The following is a 14,948-nucleotide window of genomic DNA, read 5'->3' as shown; positions in this document are numbered from 1 at the left end:
ACAGTGGTTGCCAATGATATCAAAGCCAGCAGCTTCCTAAGAAGATGCAAGGCAAAGAGGAATCTGGAAGCTGGGGTATACAGAGGAGGAGAGCTTTACATACACCATTTACAAAGGACTTGATGAGGGTGGAGTGCTAACACAGCCTGGGTAATAAGCTCTTTCTGTGGAAAAGAGGATTCATCAGAGAACCAAGACAGAAGAACTGGCTATGTGAAAGATGTAGGTTGGGAGCCGGTAAAACAAAGATTAGGGCACCTCAAATAGAAATGTGAAAAGAGCTGAAACCAGGAAAGTGTACCTAGAAACTTGAACAATGAACAAGAAGGGACAAGAGTACATTGTGCAATGTCCAATAAAAACAATAGTGATATCAATGGAAAGTAGGAATAGTACAGTAAAATGGTGTATTCTGGGGAGTGGGGACTTTTTCCATACTTACTAATATATTATACAATTTTGACATCTATGGTGTGTACTCCTATAATTAGGAGATATGAGTAATTTGAAACTGGGCACTTACATAAACAGGAATGAGCAATCTCATCCAGAAGGCAGTGTTGGGACACCTTATTTTGCTCAGCTTTGCACTCTGGAGTATGGGCTTGGGTGTAAAATTTGAAAGACTGCTTTGACTCTGTTAGCTTCCTGTCTTCTGAATGCCAGAAGTAGCCAGGACAGCAAGCACACTGTGAGCTAGTGTGCAGGCCTAGCTCTGTCTCTGGTCTCTTTGCTTCCCGGACTCAATATAGAATGTCTTATCTTTTCTTCTAACGGGGTCTTTCTGATAAGCCAGATTATTTGATCTGAGGAGTGTTTGAGAAATGGGTCTTTTTAAACTTTGTACAAAATTAATTGGCCAAGCAACTGCAGAGTTAGTATGAGAGAAAAAAATGGAAAAAAAAGTAAATTCTACTAGACAATATTCTTTAAGATGTTTTTCTGTAAAATGCACTCTGGCTATCAAGATAACATTGTGGGCATTCAGTTTTCTCTATTTGATACCAATATATCAGACATAAAGGCAGAATACCATGTGGAGTAAGAAGCAGCCACTGAGTGAAACAGACCAGGAGGACTGCAGTTAAAGGACCACAAGCTTTAGGATCAGAGCTAAGTGGCTCACTCACCCCAGCTTTTTAAAAAGAAGGACTTCATACCATTTCCTCATTTAATGTCTTTCTCGTCTCATTGATGGGTTATTCTAACATATACCAAAACATTTTACTTCTAAGGGCTATTTTGGAAACACCTGTGTCCCACTCCAAAGGCACTTCATAGGGGCCTGGCAAGATAGTAGAAGTTAAGAAAGGGTTTTCAGAGCAAGTGAAACTTGAGCCACTTTAAAGTATAGGAAAGCCTTGCATGGTGTGTTAGCTTTGTTTTATGACAGCAAATAATCAAGTTTCAAGGAGGAGACTGTTTTTGCTTCACGGCTTTTAAAGGTTTCAGTGGTTATGCTGCAATTCTGAGCATGGGATACCATAAACATCAAGGGAATGTCTATTCTGCAGTAAGCATGTTCCCTTTGTGGATGGGAAGCAAAGAAAGGAAGGAGAAGAGAGCTGATCCCCCACTGTCCCTCCCTAAGGCAGGTAACTAGTGATCTGAAGACCTCCCATTAGGCACCCCTTCCTAAAGGTTCTACCACCTTCTGATAGGACCACAATGAGGACAAAGTCTTTAGCACACAAGCCTTTGGAGGGAATTCAAGATCCAAACCCTATCACAAGGTGTATGGAGGATACTGTTATTCTTCATACAAAAGAAGGCAATAGAGAAAAGGGCAGACCTAGGAGAGGCAGCAAATATTCAAAGACCTTTTAAGATAGCAAGGGGTCCACGGTGAGCTTTTAGTTCTGATATGCAACCACTGTGAAAATATCATTCAATTCCCAAAGGGTTGAGAACCATTGTATGCAACTCAAATTGGTAAAGGACCTTGATTTTCCTCTTCTGAAGAATAGCACCATGGGTAACTACCTGATGCTGGCATGTAGAAGAAGGCACTTTGATATATATACTTATTAAGCTAAACTGAAGACAAAGTAGAATTCATTTGTTGACTGAAAATAAACACTGCAAACTCATGTGAAGAACTCTTCAATAGATATTCCTGTACTAACTGGTGCTTGCAAATCTCATTCCTCACAGTAAAGATGTGGACCCAAGGTTAGAGAAACAAGAGTTAAGAACCGTATGATTAACCCCTTCCTTTCCAAGAGAACCTTCCAGAATATTTTAACAAGAGATGGAAGTGTTCTCCTTCTGTTCACGTTTGTCTGGCATTGATTTTTCTTTAAAGAAGCTTCTCTCTGTGGTGACATGGCATACATTTTGCAAAATTCTTTTCTCCTCACATCACTTCATAGCCAATATGGTAAATCAAGAACATTGTGACTATCCCTACACATCACTGGACAGAGTAAGACTAGATGTTCCTGGAGAATCACAGTGGGAGAGCCTCACAGTTTTTATGATTTGCTATGGGTTTAGTCGCTGTTTAAGACACTGTCCACTGTACTGACCCAGAGACAAGATGATAAACCAGCTGCGTATGTAAATGCCTCTAAAACATGGTCAACCTTTAACATCCAGGAGTTTCTCCAAATCCTCAAGTCCTAAAACAAATCTCTGTTCTGTGACCACCTGGCCCTCCTGCATCTTTCTTTCTTTTACAGGAGCTTGACTAGACTGTAGGGTATGGGGTTAGCCAACATCAGGTTTCTTCGTACTGTACTGAGGCCAGCAATGGGTTGGGACAGAGGAGTCACAAAAATCCAAAATCCCATGGTCCTTTCTAACATCCTTAGTGTAAGGTATCTCTCTTTTCTCCCTTTCCTCTCTATTACACTCTCTCATGTCAAACACACCCACCCCTGCTTTTCCCACCCCCATGTTTGGGTGTGTGGTACTGTACCACACCTTTACCTAGATTTGCAATCAACCATTAGAAAGCATCCTGAAAGAAACATAAATGTCTTATGAATGAATGGAACCACTTGAAAAGTGAAAACTGTTTAGAATCCTGTTGCTTCCCAAGAAGACACATGAAACTAATTGGTTTGTTCTCATTTCAGTCTAAAGAACAGATCCCAGCTGCAAATGTGTTTCAGATTCCCTTAAAGCAGTAGTTCGCAACCTGCCTAAGGTTGTGATCCTTGAGTACAGTTCCTCGTGTTGTGGTGACAACAACCATAAAATTATTTCTGTCACTGCTTCATAACTGTAATCTTGCTACTGTTATGAATTGTAATATAAATAGCTGATATACAGGGTATGTGATATATGACCCCCAACGGGGTCATTACCTACACGTTGAGAACCACTACAAGAGCTGAGAACCACATCACAGAAGTCAGCCTGCTTATGCCTGGGTCTCTAGGGATTGAAGGCTGAGATCATTACTCATCAAATAGAAGATGGCTGCCCTTGTTTAACAGAGGACAAGACTTGTCCTCCATGCATGTTTACTACAAGGTCCAGGATATTATCAACCTGTCTGTCTTAGAGGCATGGAGTGATTTAATTCTGAGCTAATGTACTCACTCCAGCTTTCTCTGTTTTGTACAAAAGTATGACCACTATGATTTGCTCATGTCCCTTTGAGTTTCTTCGGTTCTGGTGAGTGACATAGTGTGTGGTGAGCAAAAGTGATGTAAAATGGGTTTTATCCCCTGGATCTACAAGGTATAAGCAGGGAACTCAATCCTGAAAGTTGCTATCTGATCTCCAGATGGATATCTAGATACTTTCCACTAATCACCAATTAGGAAAATGTGGTTATATATACACATACATGTACAAAGTTTATGTCGCCAAGATAAACTCTCCTAGGTATCACCTAGTTTATTCATTCTTTAGATAATGACTCAAGCTTCCTGGGAACATCTTGGCTGAAGCTTTTCTGGGAGAAATCTTCTGGCCTGCTGTGTGCTGCTCACTCCAGTGATTTCACTGCCTCATCAGTCATCAAATGACTTTACTTTGCACCTCTCAGAAGTGAGATTCACATTACATGCTGGATATGTGGTCAATATCAGCCAACATTTGTTCAATTAGTGCAATTGACCAAAGCTAGATTCACAGACACTGGCTTTCAAGAGTTTACAGCTTCTAATTCACATAAATTCTTGTATCTATTGGCTTCTCCAAAAGACATTAAGGGTTCACCATAAAACAGACATCAGTGTTTACAGGTTACTTGCCAGAGGCCATCTATAACCTAAAGCTGCTGAAATTATTTTATCTATATTTTTCTGGGTTAACAATCACTTAATTTGGGGATAGAAGGACCTGAATTTTGATCCCCCAGCATTCACATAGAGAAGCCAAGCATGGTTGTATGTGGTCGTAAGCCTGACAGTAGGACAAGTGTGTCCCCAGCTATTTTCCAGTTGGTAATCTCTGAGTTCAGTGACGTCAATGTGACATCAATTTCTGATCTTTGTAAATGTATAAAGACACACATACAATTTCGGGCACACTGATGCATCCTGCACACACAAAAATTATATTATTTTATATAAGTAAGAAACAAATTGTATACAGCGCATAAAAGTGTTTGCATAACACTACTCATGTTAGTAGATATAATTAAAAAGACAATTATTGTATTCTTAAACAAAGGCATTTGTGACAATACTCCGTTGCACCTTTCAGCATAAACATTTGGTTTATGGGAAGGGACTGAAACAAAATCATGACAGAAATTTCACTGCTTTAAAACTGCATATATATTTACTTCAGGTAAGTCCATGGAGTACATCTGAGCAAGCACTTCTTCATTAGTGCATCAAGAATCATTTAGATTCAGCCATGACCTTTAGTTTTTCTGTGTTGAATTTTATCATAATTTGTTACTGGTCATGTAGTGACTCATTAATTTTTTATCAGTAAAAAAGTATTCAGTATTCCAAATGTAATTTCTTCTAGCAACTTTAGAAATCTGAAGCTAAACACACTTTGCCTGTAATTGATTCAGCATGTACATGTGTGCATGCTTTTGTGATCTCTGCTTTTTTAAGTGTGTCCTTCATGAGCCTCTGCTGCCCTGTTAAAGCAGCCATATGTATCCCCATGTAAGGAATCCCAACTGTGCCAGAATGATACTCTCTTTAGTGGTAAAATACAGAGAAAATCCTTCGTGTTTCTGAAGCTGTGTTTCGCACCGCTTATTCTGAAATGTTACAAATTTACAGGAAGCTTAAAATGCTAGTACAATTTCCCACTTTATTGTATATCGTTATAATGCATACACCATCAAATGTAGGGCAGTGTGCAGTTCCAGAGCATTAAACCTGTGAAAGTTGTTGAATAGCCATTACTACCTGGCACCTCCTAAACAGTTCTCAGCTGGCAAAACTGAAACTCAGTACCCATCAACCAGTAACTGCCCCTCATGCCTTCCTCTTCCCAGCCCCTGGAAACCACTATTCTAGTTTCTACCCATGTGAATTTTAACTGTTTTGATTGCCTCATATAAATGGTATTTATATAGTATGTGCCATTAGTTATTCATTTTGTTGGTCAAAGTGCTCCTAAAGTTCTTTCCTGCCATCACATTGTCGGACTATCCTTTTATTAAAAGGTACTTTGTTATATACAAAATACTAGATTTGCTCATCAGTTCTGCTGGTGGATGCTCAGGTGACTTCCTCTCTTAGCTATTGTGGAACCTGCTCCTCTGGACATAAGCATAGTAATATTTGTCCAAGATCCTGTCTGTAGTCTTCTTGGGTGCATATCCAGAAGTGGGAATGTTATAATGTGTGATAATTATTCCTAGGATAATTTTTGTGAAGCTGCTACTACACAGCAGTCCTGCTAACTATACAACTTCATCATTGTTTCTGTGGGCTTTTTTTTCTTATAGCGGATATCTTAATGTTCTGGATATAATATCTTCATAGTCATTTTGCATGCATATATCTAAATATGAATTTATTTTTAAGTCATAAATATAAACTAGTACATATTTGTGAGATGGCATCCAATGTTTTTCAATACATGCCTATGCTATAGAATGTTGAAATCAATTCTCTCTCCTCTCTCCCCCCCCCGCCTCTCTCTCTCTCGCTCTCTCTCTCTCTCTCTCTCTCTCTCTCTCTCTGTATATATATATATATATATATATATATTCAGTTATTTTTTTTCTTTGTGGATAAATATGTGTGGTTTGTATTTGTGCATGTTTTCACCTGTGTGGCTGCAGGTGTACGTTTGGGTACACATGTGTTGAATGTCTTCTTCAACAGCTTTCCAGCTTTTCGTTGAGGTAAGCTGTCCCAGTTGAGCTCCACATCCCTCAGCTAAATTTATTTTAGGTACATAGCTTCTTTCAGGAATCCCCTGTCTTTGCCTTTTAAGCACTAAAGAACTATGACACCAGAGAGGGCAGCTCTTCAGAAGGAAACTGAGGGCAGACTTGGACCAACAGGTTGGATCTGTCAGTGTTAGGGTCTCTGTTGTTTCACCATTCTTCACTGCATTCTAAACACTTCTCCTTAAAACACACATAAGTGTAGCTTCCACACCCTCCTGCATTAACTTCACAGAAAACAGAGGCCATAATAGAAAATCACAACAAATCAAAACAGATCACCATTGATAATGTGATGCCCAGCCCCAGCTGACACATCTATAATGCAACTCCTGCATCTAGGGCTTAGAAGATGAGGTAGAAAAGATTGTAAAGGCAAATAGGATGAAGTCTGCTCTAACACAGGGTCTCCTAGAAATAACAGAGAAGCTTCAACCATGACACTTTAACACCATGGCTGCATAAACAAAATCAGAACAAAGACAATGCCAATAAACATGCTAACATAGAAATGGGGAATTGTGCCAGACCCTAAGCCTAGACAAAGAATTAAAGGCAACTAAGGAATGCCAAGAGTATAAAACTAGCCTCCCCTGGAGAAGGGCCCCATCAATTGGTTATCCAATATCAAACTGTCAATGTGATCATCTCTGTATCTCCATGTGATGCCAAAGCACTACTTTGATCTTCAACTCCTTTCAGCTTAGTTGACTGCAGCATATTGCTGATTCCACTCCCTGTTAGCAGCTTTACTCAGGAGGAAATTTTCACAGTTCTGACATCTCCAATATTTTGGGATCTCCAAGGAAATCCAGGCTTCATCTTCATAGCTTCTTATATTGCCTTTCTTGGCCTCTATGCAGAAACATCCCTGACACATGCCTGGCCTCAGCAGCTTTCTTTCATCTCAGAGGGGGATTTCATAACCCCTTTCTTCTAAAGCCGGAAACACATGGACGAAGCTGTCAAGTCTTGCTGTTTTCTGTCGCTAGAACATGGCTCCGTTGTTCAATGACATCTTCATAAGCTTTAGTTTTCAATAACTACTTTCACCGGTTAAGCTTCGCTGTCCTGGAACTCAATCTATAGACTAGGCTGGTGTTGGACTTAAAGATCACTTGCCTCTGACTCTGTGCTGGAATTAAAGGCTGTGGTACCTCACTTGGGCCTAAGATGATTTTTTGTTCCTTTTCACAAGTTGGAAACTTTTCTGCGTGGGGTCTTATCCTGAGGTCACCACACCCTTTATTCCATTTACTAGCATACTTTTCCTTAACCATACATCCTAATAATTCCACTCCCTATGGCCAAGCATTTAAACACATAAGTCTACTTGAGGCCATTCCTATTCAAAACACCACACCTAGTATCATAATGCATATATGCTTATGCTATATAAATATACATGAATAGGTTTGATCCTATTAAAACTTCTCCTGTATGCATTTGTTTTTCTACATCTTTTCCTCTGTCAGACTGGCCTCCATCCAAGAGGTGTGGCAAACCATAACATTTTGTATCTTTCAGATAAATGGAATGCTCCACTTGATTTGGTCTTTTATTAACATTAAGAAGTCAGTGTACCAAACTTTCTGTATCTATTCTTCTACTGAGGGACACTAAGGCTGTTTCCATGTTCTGGCTATTATGAATAAGGCTGCTATCGACATGGTTGAGCAAATGTTCTTGTTGTGTGCTGGAGCTTCTTCTTGGTATATTCCAAGGAGTGGAATAGCTGGGTCTTGAGGAAGCCTTATTCCCAGTTTTCTGAAATAGTGCCAGATAGATTTCCAAAGTAGTTGTACTAGTTTACATTCCCAGCAGCAATGAGGGAGTGTTCCTCTCTCCCCACATCCTCGCCAGCATGTGGTGCCACTTGAATTTTTGGTCTTAGCCATTCTGATGGGTGTAAGATGCAATCTCAGAGTTGTTTTGATTTGCATTTCTCTGATGACTAAAGACATTGAGCATTTTTTAAAAGTGTTTCTTAGCCATTTGATATTCCTCTGTTGAGAATTCTCTATTTAATTCTGAGCCCCATTTCTCAATTGGTTTATTTGGTTTGTGGTGTTTGATTTCTTGAGTTCTTTATATAGTTTGGATATTAGACCTTTGTCAGATGAAGGGTTGGTGAAGATCTTTTCCCAGTCTGTAGGCTGTTGCTTTGTTCTGTTGACAGTGACCCCTCCTTACAGAAGCTTCTCAGCCTCAAGAGGTCCTATAGAATGGATAAAGAAACTGTGGTATATTTACACTATGGGATACTACTCAGCTATTAAAAAACAAAAACAAAAACAAAAAACAAGGAATTTCAGAAATTTGTGGACAAATAGATTGAACTAGAAATGATCATAATGAGTGAGTTAACCCAGAAGCAGAAAGACTCAAATGGTGTATATGCACTTATATCTGGACACTAGCCCAAGGGGCACGCCCATGATAGTCTTCACTTATCATGAAAGTGGGATAGAGGGGAAGACATCCTAGTGGGACTCTCAGTGAGAGAGGTATGGGAGAATGGGGAAATAGATGGACCCAGAGGGTCCTAGAAACCTACAAGAAGAACGTTATGATGGGAGGATTTGGGCCCAGGAGTTCTGCTCAAACTATGGCACCAGCCAAGGACAATACTTGCAGTAAACTTTGAACTCCGAACCAGATCTAACCAATGGACAGTACAGTCTCCACAGTTGAGTGGAGAGTGGAGAGTCAGGACTGACTTTCACATGAACTCTGATGCCCCATATTTGACCACATCCCCTGGATGGGGAGACCTGGTGGCCCTCAGAGGAACGATAGCAGGCTATCAAGAAGAGATTTGATACCCTATGAGCATATACAGGGGGAGGAGGTTCCCCCCAGTTACAATCATAGTGGAGGCGTGTAGGGGGTAAGTAGGAGGGAGGGAGGAATGGGAGGATACTAGGGAAGGGATAACAATTAAGATGTAATATGAATTAATTAATAAAAAAGACATTAAAAAAAAGAAGTCAGTGTATATAAGAATAAGGTAACACCAAATGAATTCATCCAGCGTTATGGGAAAATAGTGTATTTCAAAATAAGAAAGTCTAAGAAAAAAAGCTAGGTTACAGTTTGGCCACTAGACTTAGACTACTTGTTTATCTTTGGGGGGGGTTAATAATAGTTTCATAATGGTTACTACCAGAGACAAGGCAAAAATACTCCATACTGGAGGCTTTTGAGAGTTTACACAATTATTTTCATGAGTGAAAAATTTAATAGAGAAGCTACCTCTCTCAGGGGTTGAATATGTCCATTTAAAAAGGATATATTAGGGTTTTACCTCATCCCAATGTGATTTTATGTGGAAAATACACATATTATAGTGATAGTCAAGTTAACATAGGTTATTTGGGTGGACCTACCTTAATGTGGTTGATGCCTTTATAGAAAGAAAAACTTGTACACAGATACCACCTGTCTACTGGAGGAATCTCATGTTCATAGTTCTCCACCAAGGAGGTGTGCCTAAAGTGTGTCTTTCCTTTACAGCCTCAGAAGGCACTAACCTTGACTTTACATTTCTATTCTTACCATAGGAAACTTCAACTCTGTTTATGTAAACCATCCCAATCTGTGGATCCTTGTTGCAACCGCCACAAAAACTAATCGAGACTCAGCCTTTCTCCCATACTTTTCTTTGCCTTTATTACCCCTTGGTGTGCTTGCCTTGAATATACTCTTATGAGGTGCATAGTCCTAAGGGCAGTGTGGTGGTTTGAGTAGGTATGACCCCCATAGACTCATGTGTTTGAGTGTTTGACTCATAGGGAGTGTCACTAATAGGAGGTGTAGCCTTATTGGAGTAAGTGTGATCTTGTTGGAGGAAGTGTGCAACTGTGGAGATGGGCTTTGAGGTCTTATATATGCTCAAACTATGCTGAGTATGACAAACCATCTCCTTTTACTGCCTGCAGATCAAGATATATGACTCTTAGCTCCTTCTCTAGAACCATGTCTGGCTGGATGCTCCCATGCTTTCTACCATGGTGATAATGGACTAAAGATATAAGACTGAAAGCCAGCCCCAATGAAAAATTTTCCTTTATTATGCTGCGTCTCTTCACAGCAATAAAACCTTAACTATGACAAGAAGTGCCTGATGTGTACAGAAGAAATAAAAAGCCTAGTCCTTCTTGCTTGAGACATTTCCAGTTTTGATGGGGCTAAAGGACAGAATCCTAGAGTGTATACAGTAACAACTCAGAACAGAATTTAATAAAGTGCGCCTTTCAAAGCTGAGTGATTTTGGAAGAAGGTTTTTTTTTTTTTTTTTTTTTTTTTTTTGTAATTTTTTCTCACATATTTGTTGATATAGAAGTCAATTCACCTACTATAAAATTAGCCCACTTATTTGTGAGGCAGAAACTACGGAGGACTTGCTTACAAACATTGGGCCAGCAGGCTGAAGAAGATGCTCCAACATTATAGAGTTTTGGGTGACTATTCAGGTATCAAACTGCCTCTATCATCTTCTCATTTGGAAAGCTACTAACCTGTACTTCCAGGGCATCAAGATTATTGCTTCTCAAGTCTCTGATGGAGTTGAGGACTAAGTAGCTTAGTTTTACAATGAAGCTTAGTTGTTTAGGTGTTAAGATGTTTTTAGGTCTAGAAGGTGTTCTAAGTTGATAATGACAAAATATGACGGAGATTGACTTGCATTCAGAATTTTAGATGTATCAAGATAGGAAAGATGTTTTCTTCAAGGCTGTCAAATAAATAGCCAAAACACTAAGGATGTAACATTTATATAATTCCTGATTGTATATTGGTTCTTCTTGCTATAGGTAGTTAACTGTATATATGTGTAATAATATAAATGTATATGTAAAAAATTTAAAATGTTTAATTAACTAACAAAAAGGAAAATAAAACCAATAAAATAAAATGTGATCCAAAAAATTAACCCATTTGTAATAAAGAGGCCAATCATTTGTACTGTACTCACAGCTCTGGGTAACTGTCAACTATAGTTTCAGAATATATTTATCACCCCAAAAGTAACCCATGCCATTCACAACTTTGTACTCCTATCCATGGCAACCATTAGTTTACTTAATATCTGTATGGATTAGCATCAGCATTTCATGTACATTGATCCAATAAAATGGCCTTTCATGTCTAACTTTTCATATAATGTTTTTAAGATTCATCCATATTTTGATGCTAGCATCTAAACCTTTTTCCTACTTTAAGGGAGGTAAATTTTCCATTCACCATTTTAAAGGTTTTTGCCTTGACATGTGCATTGAGTTCACAGAGACCTTTAATCCCAGCACTCGGGAGGCAGAGGCAGATGGATCGCTGTGAGTTCGAGGCCAGCCTGGTCTACAAAGTGAGTCCAGGATAGCCAAGACTACACAGAGAAACTCTGTTTTGAAAAAAAAAAAAACCACCCAAACCAAAACCCAAAAATTTTCACAGGAAAAAAACCAAAACTCATACAAATTTATGTACTTTTTTATGTGTCCAAAGACCCTTCCTTTTAAGGAAATAAAAATTCCCCACAATTTGTCCTAATTTATGCTTTCACACTATGTTGAGCAAAGAAAGACCATTGTAGAAACATAGCAAAGTATATGTAGAGACTGAAGGAAGATAAAAATTATTTTTACCAAGGCTGGTTGTACAAAATTCTTTCTGTTCTGCCTCTCTGTCATGATACATCCTTCTTTTTTCATATAGGGAGGGCACCCTACACACAGGAGATCTTTGTTCCTATTTGGAAAAATAAAGCAGAAAATTGCAAATTTTTTCTTATACTTACTAGTTTTCAAGTAACTTTGCTTCAGAATAATCCTTATATCAAAATAGTGTGGTTTGGGGTGGCCTACACTGTTATTGGTCATTGCTAGACAATACTCCAGCGTCTAGCCACACCGCATATTGATTGCCTTTTGGGCAGCTTAAGAGACTTTCTCTTTTGTGCTTGCCTGATCCTTCTATACATATTTGTGGACATATTTTTGTATATGGTGCTGTTTCATTTTATATTAACTATGTTTCCTACTTAAGTCTGTTCAGACATTGAGTCTTTCTGCCAGTCTTGTTCAGTATGACATATCTCAACATTTACCATGGCACACAGTCTCATTTAATATTCATACACACAGAGAAATAAAAATATCTTCTGGCTTTTATGATGAATCTGGCAGTTCTTGGGGTCTAATTAGAAAATGTCTTATACCTTTAGTATACTCTATTATGAGGGCCACAAAAAGTGGGACAGGATCTCAGGAAGTAGAGGAGATTTTTGAGCCATCAGCATTATCAGACAGAAAAGTATATAAGTGCAGAGAGAAGCAAGCATGACCCAAAGTTAAAGGTGTGGGGAATCTACGTGGACTTCTAAGAATTTGACTACTGTATAATTTTCATAAAATAGGAAGAACATGAATTATTGAATAGACTTCATTATGAGCCAGTCACAGACTATAAAGCAGATTCATTTACATGAAAGTCCATGGCCTAAATGGCAACAAATGTGTCCTAGATGGCTAAGGTGGCTACAGAAACAGGTTTAATGAGAACAGAAGTTTGTAAAGACAGATGTTCATGTGGAGCTTTGGAGTTCCAATTTCTCTCTTTAGTGGTCAACTTATTTCTGCCTGTAACTGACCTGAATCTCCTGTTGGTCTCATTCTACCTTTTCATAGCTAGTAATTCAAAGGAAAAGACAGTTCGCCTCCCACAGTTCGTGTAGCAGGTCTTGGGTCACTATACTATTGGTACTCTGTAAGTCACTAGGCCCTGCAAGCATAGAGTGATGCAATTTAATTGGCTGGCCAGAGTCAGTGAATAGGAGGATCCTCTATTTTCCTGTCACCTGGCTGGGATGTGATAGCTTCCCTCAAACCAGGCAGAATCAGAATCATTCTCTTATTGTGAAAGGAGCATTTCTGCTCAGAATGATAAATGATTCCTGAAGGTCAATAAAAGTAACATTATAAATAGTGACAGAGTGATTCTATATTAAAATGAGCACACAGCATTTCTTTGTATTGGAGAAACTACAGACATATTTCAAATAGGAGAAATTTATATGCATGACCATGTTTTTACATTTTTTCTTTATATTTCTCTAAATGTTTATTATGCTGTGTGTGTGTGTGTGTGTGTGTGTGTTTGTGTGTGTGTGTGCGTGTATGTAGGACAGAGAACAACTCGTTGTATTATATTGTACTTTTATCCTGCAGTATAGGATTGCAGAATTGTAGTATATTTATCCTGTTCTCTCTCTCTCTCTCTGTGTGTGTGTGTGTGTGTGTGTGTGTGTGTGTGTGTGTGTGTGTGTGTGTGTGTGTGTGTAGGACAGAGAACAACTCATAAGGATCACTTCTGTCTTTCTACCAAGCCAGTTCATCACAGGAATCAGACTCAGGATTCCAGACTTTGTGGCAAGTGACTTTATCTCCTGAGAAATCTCTTAGAGACAAAATGTTTCTTTTCTTTTTCTTTCTTTCTTTGTTTCTTTCTTTCCTTATTTATTTTCTTCTCTTTCTTCCTTTCTTTTTTTACTTTATTTTATTTTTTCTCATTTAAAAATTTAATTAATTTAGTTAGTTAGCTAGTTTATATCCAAATTGTAGCCCCCTCCCTCCTCTGCTCCAGGGTCCAACCTCCCTTCTTCTTCCCCCATCTGCCCTCCCCTATTCCTCAGAAAATGGGGCACACACACACACACACACACACACACACCAGACCCTGTTCATCAAGTCACATCAAGACTGAACACTTCCTCTTCCTCTGTGGCCTGGCAAGGTAACCCCACCAGGAGGGACTGATACAAAAGCAGGCAACCTAATCCATGTCAAAGAAAGCCCCTGCCTCCCTTACTGGAGGACCCACATGAAGCATGATGTCTGAGATGCCTACCTACTATATCTCTGTAGGATGCCTAGTTCCAGATTATTCATGGTCCTTTGTTGGTGCTTCAGTCTCCACAAGCCCCTATGGGCCCTTGTTTGTTGGCTCTGTTGGTCTTGTGGAGCTCCTGTCACCTCCAGGTCTTTCTATCCACCACCACCACTTTTCCACAAGACTTGCTATGCTTCACCAATGTCTGGCTGTGAATATCCACATCCATTTAGATCCAATATTGAGTGTAGCCTTTCAGAGGACAGCTATGCTAGGCTCCTGTCTTTGATAATAGCAGGGTATTATTAATAGTGTCAGGGTTGGCTCTCTCCCATGACTCAACCAGGTTGAGCCAGGTTGAACATTTCCTTAATCTCTGCTCTATCTTTATACCTGCACATAAATACCTGCAGTGTAAATTTTGGGTCAAAGTTTTTATGGGTGAGTTAGTGTTCCTCTCTTTTCACTAGGAAAGTAGCCTCTTCAGTCTCCATGTCCCCTGCTACTTGGAATCTTAGCTAGAGTCACCCTCATATCCTCTCAGAAGCCTACCCTCTCCTATGACTCCAATTTGTCACAGAGATACTTCTGCCCATGGTTTCTCTTCAATCTGCAAACTCTGTCCTCCCATAGCTGCTGTCACCAGGTCTGATCTCCAACCTCATATCTCTCTGTTCTCCTTCTCCTATCTTGTTCCCTCTCTTCAACCACTTCCACTGTGTATTCTATTTTCCCTTCTGAA

Source organism: Acomys russatus, chromosome 13 (genome assembly GCF_903995435.1).
Source record: "Acomys russatus chromosome 13, mAcoRus1.1, whole genome shotgun sequence".
In the NCBI taxonomy this organism is placed as follows: domain Eukaryota; kingdom Metazoa; phylum Chordata; class Mammalia; order Rodentia; family Muridae; genus Acomys; species Acomys russatus.
Note: the sequence above shows the minus strand (reverse complement) of the source record.